The sequence below is a fragment of the Podarcis vaucheri genome, assembly GCF_965113315.1.
Source record: "Podarcis vaucheri genome assembly, chromosome: 2".
Classification (NCBI taxonomy): Eukaryota; Metazoa; Chordata; class Lepidosauria; order Squamata; family Lacertidae; genus Podarcis; species Podarcis vaucheri.
Window position 1 is genome coordinate 121,966,723 of NC_138760.1, and position 9,454 is coordinate 121,976,176.

General features: G+C 51.5%; 1 protein-coding gene across 1 annotated transcript in view; it reads left to right on the forward strand.

Moving 5' to 3' along the window:
• Nucleotides 1-9,454, forward strand: part of LOC309524920 (uncharacterized protein) — a 200,066-nt gene that overhangs the window by 157,401 nt on the left and 33,211 nt on the right. The gene's annotated exons all lie outside the window — the stretch shown is intronic.

Here is a 9,454-nt window from a genome sequence, read left to right on the forward strand (position 1 = left end):
TTTTTTTTTTTGCAGGAATTTCCCTTATTCCAGTGCCATTTCCCGCTGGTATCCCGGATTGTTAGGTATCCTGTAGAGTAGACTGTCCCCGGGGCAGGTGAGGCTGCTGATCCCTTATTTTCAAATCTGAAAGTTGACAGCTATGGCTGCAGGGTGGCATCGTCCCAGCTTTCTGAAAATATTTAGTGATGAGGAAACCAGTGACTGCACATCGGATCACAAGGAGACTTATTTGTGCCACATTCTGGATAGCATATAAGATGCCAGGTAGATTCCAAGGATACAATAAATTTTGAGGGACAGCGCAAGGGGGCGCATCCAGCCTCGCAGCCTCCCAGGGCCCCACCCACAGCCAGCGAGCTCCGATGCCCAGAGAGGCAGGAAACGGGGCCAGCCAGGGGGACTCGAGAGCGGCTGCACTTTCCTGTCCCCCGCCGAGGAGAGCGGAGGAGCAGCGGCCCGTGGCCTGGCGAGTTTCCCCGGAGAGGAGCCGGATTCCGGAGCAGGGACGGAGCGAGGAGTCCGAGGTGCAGGAGGCGGGGGGGGGGGCGGGAGGGGGAGGAGAGCAGGTGCGCCTGGCAGGATCAGGCCCCGAGTGGAGTCAGAGGCTGCAGGGCGCCCCCCCCCACCCGGGCAGGAAGGGGAAGGGGCGCAGCTGAGGGGCAGGGCATCTGCAGGAGGGCACAGGGGCAAACATCTCTGGCTCAGGCTGGCACGGACCCTGCCGGAGACCCTGGGGAGCTGCTCCCTTCAGTCCTGAGCTCAAGGGGCAGAATGAGGGGTCCAAGGCAGCTGCTGCTTCGCGATGGATCAGCGGCGTACCTGGGGCTTTTGCCGCCCCTCTCCCTGTCCCTCAGCAGGGAGCCCCGTCCTCTTCCACGGTCCTCCCCACGGGGGAGAGGGAAGGGGAGGCAGGGGGGAAATGGAAGAGCAGTGCAGCAGGGAGGTGTCCCTCTCACCCTGCAGCCCCCCTGACACCCTTTGCAGGCCACTACTCCTTCCCCCCTTCCTCTGCCAGTGCCATTGATAAACCTATCGCCCTCCTTGGTGAATTAGTCTGATCGCCTTTGAAAGCTCTCTTTGCCACCACCATCACCGCATCTTGTGGCAATGATGTCCATTAGATTAATTTAGCAAGGAAATGGCTTCTTTTGTCTTCCCTCATCAACGTACACTCTGCCTTCACATGGAGGTTCTGTTGTTCTGTCAAGGCTAATAAAACATCTAATAGACCTATTTCCCGGAGAACGCATCTGATCTTTTCCCAAGCTATCAAAGTTAGTGACCTCTTGTGTCTGCATGTAAATCAGTGAGAGAGGCTTAAACCTGTTTCATTAAAGGTTTTATTTCCACCTTAGTAAGGCAGCAGAGTTTTGAGATGAAGGCTGCGGGTTGAAGTGGGTGACAGTTTTGAGAATGCAGAGGAAAGGAGGATTCTTAAGAAGTGTGGCATATGGAAATGAATTAATGATAATAAATATGTTGAAGACAGTATTGTAAAAGACTGAGGAAGGCAAAATTGAAATTAGCTATTCATGTTCAGATTATTACTCATTTCATTTATATACTGCTTCATATATTTAAGGGAAAAATTCTCAAAGCAATTAAAGGGAAATCTCATTGCAGTTTGTGTCCATAGAATGTTGAGAACATTAACTCTGTAGATCCAGGAGTTCTCTCCTCTTGATAGTCTCAGATTTCATTCTTCTTTCTGATAGAGCAGGAGGAAAGCTGCATTGATTCTGGAGGCCACATTCCAGTGAGCTTTGTGGCCAACGTATGCACATGCATGCGCACACAGAAATAATAATAATAATAATAAATTTTATTTATATCCCGCCCTCCCCAGCCGAAGCCGGGCTCAGGGCGGCTAACAACAATAAAACAATACAAAAGTACAACATAAACAACATTCTAAAATCATTCATTATAAAAATTAATTAATTCAAGCCACTAGCAACCATTGGGCCAGAGCTCTGCGAAGATTGCCGAGGGAGGGAGTCAGGCTGTGCCCTGGCCAAAGGCCTGGTGGAACAGCTCTGTCTTGCAGGCCCTGCGGAAGGATGTCAAGTCCCGCAGGGCCCTGGTCTCTTGTGACAGAGTGTTCCACCAGATCGGAGCCACAGCCGAAAAAGCCCTGGCTCTAGTTGAGGCCAGCCTAACTTCTCTGTGGCCTGGGACCTTCAAGATGTTTTTATTTGAAGACCGTAGGTTTCTCTGTGGGGCATACCAGGAGAGGCGGTCCCGTAGGTACGAGGGTCCTAGGCCATATAGGGCTTTAAAGGTTAAAACCAGCACCTTAAACCTGATCCTGTACTCCACCGGGAGCCAGTGCAGCTGGTATAGCACCGGGTGAATGTGATCTCGCAGCGAAGACCTCGTAAGGAGTCTCGCTGCAGCATTCCTCACCCGCTGGAGTTTCTGGGTCAGTCTCAAGGGCAGCCCCACGTAGAGCGAGTTACAATAATCCAGTCTGGAGGTGACCGTCGCGTGGATCACAGTGGCTAGGTCAGGGCGAGAGAGGTAAGGAGCCAACTGCTTAGCTTGGCGGAGATGGAAAAATGCCGCCTTTGTTATAGCTGCAATCTGCGCCTCCATGGAAAGGGAGGTGTCGAAGATTACACCCAAACTCTTAACGGACGGTGCTGGCACTAATTGCGCCCCCGCAAGAGATGGGAGTTGCCCCCCCAATCCCATATCGCCCCGTCCCAGCCACAGGACCTCTGTCTTCGAAGGATTTAGCTTCAACCGGCTCCCACGTAACCATCCAGCCACAGCTTCCAAACATCTGGTCAGTGTGTCTGGGGCCGAGTCAGGATGGCCATCCATCAACAGATAGAGTTGGGTGTCATCGGCATACTGATGACAACCCAGCCCAAAACTCCGAACAAGCTGGGCGAGGGGGCGCATAAAGATGTTGAAAAGCATCGGGGAGAGTATCGCGCCCTGAGGTACTCCACACACCAAGGAGTGGCGCGATGACAATTCCCCCCCAAGCGCCACCCTCTGTCCCCGACCAGAGAGAAACGAGCGCAGCCATTGAAGGACTGTGCCCTGGATCCCCACGTCGGTAAGGCGGTGGTCCAAAAGTTCGTGATCGACCATGTCGAAAGCTGCTGATAGATCTAGAAGAATCAGCAGCCCCGACCCGCCTCGATCCAGCTGTCTACGAAGGTCATCTGTTAGGGCGACCAGAGCCGTCTCGGTCCCATGACCAGCGCGGAAGCCGGACTGGAATGGATCCAGAGCCAATGTTTCATCCAGAAACCCACCAAGCTGTTCAGCAACCGCTCTCTCAATCACCTTACCCAGGAACGGGAGATTCGAAACCGGGCGGTAATTGGATAGATCTAAAGGATCTAATGATGTTTTCTTTAAGAGCGGGCGCACCACTGCCTCCTTCAGTTCCCCTGGGAATGTCCCCGTGCCAAGGGACAAATTGATGATATCCCCCAGGAGGGCCTGCACCTCGTCTGGACACGCTCTAATCAGCCAAGACGGGCACGGGTCGAGAGGACAAGTGGTGGGCTTTCCAGCTCGGAGGAGTCTGTCCACATCGGCTGGGGATATCTGGTCGAAGTGGTCCAATACTGGACCCGAGGACAGTCGAGGGGCCTCCAGTTCCTTTATTGTATCCAAATTGGCAGGGAGGTCATGGCGGAGCGACAAGACCTTCTCCGCAAAAAAGCTCGCAAATGCCTCACAGCCGTGTGTCAATTTGTTATTTAAATTTGGCTGTCCCTCAAGGGACGTTAAAGACCTGATTATGCTAAATAATTGCGCTGGGCGAGAGCTAGCGGATGCAATGGAGGCCGAGAAGTATAACTTCTTAGCAGCCTTCACCGCCATCTCGTAGGTTTTCATAAAAGCCCTATAAGATGTTCTTGAGGCTCCGTCACGGGCACCCCGCCATACTCGCTCTAGCCGTCTGAGGTCCCGCTTCATTTTCCGAAGCTCCTCGGTAAACCAGGGAGCCTGGTTTCTGCGGGGTCGCAGAGGGCGCTTAGGTGCGATCTCATCGATGGCTGCCAGGAGCTGGGCATTCCAGCCCTCAACAAGCTCAGTCAATGAGTCGCCAGGGGGAGCAAGGTCCCGCAAGGCTTGGCGGAATCTCTCGGGGTCCATCAGCCTCTGCGGGCGAGCCCAAATTGGCTCGCCACCTAAGCAGGGTGGGGGTGGAAAGTCAATCCTGGCTTTCAGAGCGTAGTGATCAGACCATGGCACCTTTGTCGAAGGAGACATGATCACATCTATACCGACGCCAAAGATCAAATCCAGCGTGTGGCCTGCTTGATGTGTGGGGCCCGAAACAAACTGGGAGAGCCCTAGTGTCGCCATGGAAGACACCAGGTCCAGAGCCTGTGAGGAGGGAGTGGCATCGGCATGGATGTTGAAGTCCCCCAATACCAATAGGTTAGGGAACGCCAAGGCCCAGCCGGCCACCGCCTCCAGCAGGCCTGACAGGGTGGCTGCTGGTGCGCTAGGTGGCCGGTACACCAGCCAGACAGCCAAGCTCTCCTCGGAGCCCCACACTAGGCCAACACATTCGATGCCGGGGATCGATGGCGATGGTAGAGCCCTGAAAGGACAATCTTCCCGGATTAATAATGCCACCCCTCCCCCCCGGCCCACAGTCCGCAACTGGTGGAGGACAGAGAAACCCGGGGGCGCCATCTCTCGTAAGGTAACTGTTGCCCCTTCGCGCACCCAGGTCTCCGTCACACAAGCCAGGTCGACCCCCTGCGAGATAAAGAAATCTCGCAGGGTGGCGGTTTTATTGCCTATAGACCTGGCATTGCACAACACCAGTGACGGAGGTGAGTAATCCTTGCTCACCCTACCCTCGTCCCTCGGGATGGGGCGCAGATTGGAAAGGGTACGAGCGTATCCATATCTCGATCCCCTTCGCCTGTAACATCTGCCCCCACCGCCATACCTCCCTCGCCCCTCCACGGTAGCAATCCCAGGCCTCATAGTGGCCTCCATTGATGGCAATTAATATTATTCTTTCGCAGCCTAGAACAATAAAACCTTAAAACAGTAAAAACAAAAAACAAAAGCAACCCAGAAAACAATAAAACAATACAAACAAAAACTGCAAAAATTACAAATTCATCAAAATCTAACAAATTCCCCAGCCCACCCAAACATCCATCCCACCCCATATATAGAATCGAAAAGGAAAGGAAATATTAAAAAACAAAAACAAAACAAAACATGTTAAAAAGGGCTCTGCACTCCTCCGGGTCCTCCTGGGCAGTAGCAGCATCAATGGCAACAACCATCCTTGTGAGGCCCCACCCTGGGCCAGGTGGTAAGTGGCAAGAAGGAGCAGGGCCCTCAGGCACTCACGCAGGAGAGTCTTCCTGGGCAGCAGAGCAGTCCTTGTGAGGCCCCAGGCCCCGCCCCAAGCCAGATGGTAAGTGGCAGGAGCAGGGCCCTCAGGCACTCACCACAGGGGATTCTTCCTGGGCAGCAGAGCAGTCCTTGTGAGGCCCCAGGCCCCGCCCCAAGCCAGATGGTAAGTGGCAAGAGCAGGGCCCTCAGGCACTCACCACAGGGGATTCTTCCTGGGCAGCAGAGCAGTCCTTGTGAGGCCCCAGGCCCCCCCCCCGCCCCAAGCCAGATGGTAAGTGGCAAGAGCAGGGCCCTCAGGCACTCACAAAAGAGATGCAGACCATAAAGTCACATCCACACACGCCAGAGGTGCTGCCCACACTCACCAGACATGCCATCTAGCATACATACAAGTCTTGCAAACACAATCAGCATGTTCAGACCTTCCATCCCCAGTGCTGGGGGGAGGAGAAATAAGAGCACCAGAAAACCCTTCTGAATTAGCAAGGAGATCTGTGGGGAAAAGACCCTTCAGATTGTTCTTTAGAAATCCTCTTTAAAGAGCAGCCAGAGGGATCATTTATTTTCCTTTTGCCCCATTTCAGCACTGTGCTGGTTTGTGCTGAAATTGGAGTTGAAAAGATCTCTCTAAGGGCCCCTTAGGCATCTTTCTCTCCGGGACAGACAGAGATCTTCATCCTATGATCAGATCAGGAGATGGAAACGGCAGGGACTAGCAGGATACAACCTGAGGCTTGGCAAGCCATATGCAGCCAATGGACTGCAAGTTAGAATATCTTCAGTAAAGAGTTTGTGACCATCAAATATAAAATATTTTGGAGTGGGTTGTTTGATTTTGTTGGTCAATATTCCTTTTGCCTGTTTGTTTCTTAGACTGTGCAGATACCATACATTTAAAGCACGTGGCTTCCCCTAGAGAACCACAGGACCTGTAGTTTATTGCTAGAGTTCTCAACACCCCTAACAAACTGCAGCTGGCAGGATTTCTTGGGTGAAGCCATGTACTTTAAATGTTAGCTGGGTCTGTTGCAGCCTTATTCATATACAAAGATCTGTTGCTGCCTTTCCAACATGCTAGAAGTTGCAGCCAGGATCAGCATTCCCTGTCCACTTAACAGGCTCAGTCCTCTCACTGGGTTGTTTTTGGATTTCCCTCCCTCTGCCTTGGTCCCCCCCCCCCAAATATTATTTGTACTTCCATAAACCTTGATGTTTCCCCCAGTCTTTGGATAACTTCCCCTTCTCCCTGGGAGGAGCCGTTTGGGTGACATAATGATTGTCATTCACAGCCTGAACATTAGAAATAGAAAGAGTAATAATATATTTCAAAAACTGGCAAATGGTTAAAAAATGTGCTTTTGTTTTTATTCTTGGGTTTTATTTTACTTTGTGTTTATTTCTTTTCCAGCAGGGTGGCGTAAAAATGGAAGAGCAGGGACCCAGGAGACCCATTCAAAGGGAGAGACTGAAGTACAAAGGAAAGAAACCTCCTGCCGGCCAAGTTGGGACCATCAGGGATCTTCTGCCTCGGGCGAATTTATGTCAGATTAAGCAGGAGCCAGAGGAGGGGCAGCCGCAGCAGCACTGGGAGGCCCAGAAGCAGGTTTTCCTGAAGACGATGCAGCCCCCTCGTTCAAAGTGGGAAACCCCACAGGCTCCCAGTCCTCCCCACTCTGGGGATGGTGTCCTCTCCTTCAGGGGAGCTGCAGATTCCAGTCGGAGGCCCAGTGGGAGAGCAGGGGGGACAGACCAGACCCTGCTCCCAGACACTGAGGGGCTTCTGGGAAAGGTAAGTGCCCTCCTCTCACCTGGGTTTCCAGCACCTGGAGGTCACAGGTCCACTGCCTCTCGACATGGAGGTTCTGTTTAGCTATGGTGGTGAATATTCCTCCTCCCTGCACTTTCTCTCTAATCCACTTTAAAAAGGCTTGCTAGACCAAACTTTCTTATACATGGGAGGTTTGTGATCCTATCTCCTGATGTTCTTACTTTACTTAAACAGCTGGAGGGGACTCTGAATTTTATCAGAGCAGAAGCTACGTCAGAAGAGGTGATCTGCCACCAATCCTCATTTTCCTCCTCTAAATTGCCTTCATTTCCAAAATGCTCTTTTCTCCCCACTGAGGTAAATCTCTTGGCATGTCTTGCAGCCTCAGCAATCCCATGTGTACTTGCATTAAATAACACTGGCCTATTTTGCAAGGTTGTTGCAAGATTTATTAGGATAATGGTCAGGTTCAGGTGACTGAATCACAGCCTGAAAATCTGGGTTAAAAATAGGAACAGTTATTAATGCATTGCTGCAGCAAAGATATGATACAACCTAAGTTGACTCAAGATTAAAACCAAAAACTCTAGCCACCACCGCAGTCTCCTGGCCCCCACAACCAGAATGCATCACTCCATGAAGGACCCCCACCCAACCTTTAGTGAGAGAGGGCAAAAGAAAAAGACTCTAAATGGGTAGTTGCACAAATTTACCAGGTGTGGTCCTGCACTGACAGCAAGGCTAACAAACAGGGGAGCTGGGAATGTGCTGGTCCCATCTCTCCCTGCATCTGCCTCCTGACCTAATTGTCCCAGCTTATCTCATGATTGGGCCAACCCTGATGGTGAACTGTGATGAAACCAGGCAATCTCTTATGAGCCATAGCTAACAAACCTTCCATTTTGCCCAAACCAGGAAACTGCAGCTGGCAGCTTTGGAATAAGCTGGGATATTAAGCTAACTTCAAACTCTGCTTGGTCAAAACAGGAAACTCTGGTTGATCAGTGGCTTCGTGGTTTGACTGTTCCCACTGTAAAAATAGTAAAAATAGGAAGCCCTGTTGCGTTCAAAGGGGCTGTTTGGACAGAGTCTCTGATCAGCATGCCTAGCAGGACAGGCTTAAAAAGGTAAAGGGACCCCTGATCATTAGGTCCAGTCATCACCGACTCTGGGGTTGAGGCGCTGATCTTGCTTTAATGGCCGAGGGAGCCAATAAGGTGAGTACACCTTCCGGGTCATGTGGCCAGCATGACTAAGCCGCTTCTTGCGAACCAGAGCAGTGCACGGGAACGCTGCTTACCTTTCTGTCAAAGCGATACCTATTTATCTACTTGCACTTTGATGTGCTTTCGAACTGCTAGGTTGGCAGGAGCAGGGACCAAGAAACGGGAGCTCACCCTGTCGCGGGGATTCGAACCGCCAACCTTCTGATCGGCAAGTCCTAGGCTCTGTGGTTTAACCCACAGTGCCACCCACGTCCCAGGATAGGCTTAGGAAGCAATTATTATTATTATTATTATTATTATTATTATTATTATTATTACTTTCTTCCTGCCTATCTGACTGGGTTACCTCTGCCCATCTGGGTAGCTTCCAACAATATAAAAACAAGCAAAAATTTCCCTGTAAAAGGCTGCCTTCGGAAGTCTTCCATTTCGTAGAAATGGCCTTCAGTTTTAAAGAATCACCCTCTTTAAGGAATCACGTGGTGTAAACATGTATGTTGTCCTCTAGGTCCAAACACACAGAGACACACACATAGTAGGAGCAAGCAGTGCTCCAAAGTGCTTATCTTGCGAACTTGCCGTCTAAGTTGTTTACTCCTGACCAAAGTTCCTGTTTCCCAAAAGGACAGGAGGGGGAGCAGAGGAGGAAACGGATGGGTTTGAAGGCTCTTTCTGCCTCTCTCCCCTGAGAAACAAGAGCAAAGGGTGTTTGCAGGGCAGGAGGACAGAGGAAGAGGCAGCGAGGGCAGAGGGAGCAGTGGGCGGATCCCCCGCCTCTCCCAAGGGGTCCAGATGCAAGCAAGGGGCTTCCTTCTTCTCTCTGCAAGGGCTACCCATGTATTCAGAGCAGTCCTTTGCAGATTAACTTTTAAGTTCCCAGGAATCTACTCTCAGGCCACTAATGTGCATACCATGCCAGCCTTAGGAAGGGAGGTGGGACAGGCAGGTGAAAAGAATTGCCAAAGGTGTTTGAAAATGCACCTTGGGAAGGGGGTGCCCTTGGGAATGGGGTGCCCAATTGGGGCTTCTCCAGGGGCAGTAGAATGTCTTGGGCAGGAGAATCCCTGCAGGGGCTCTCAGACTCCCTTGGCTTCTTCTTCTT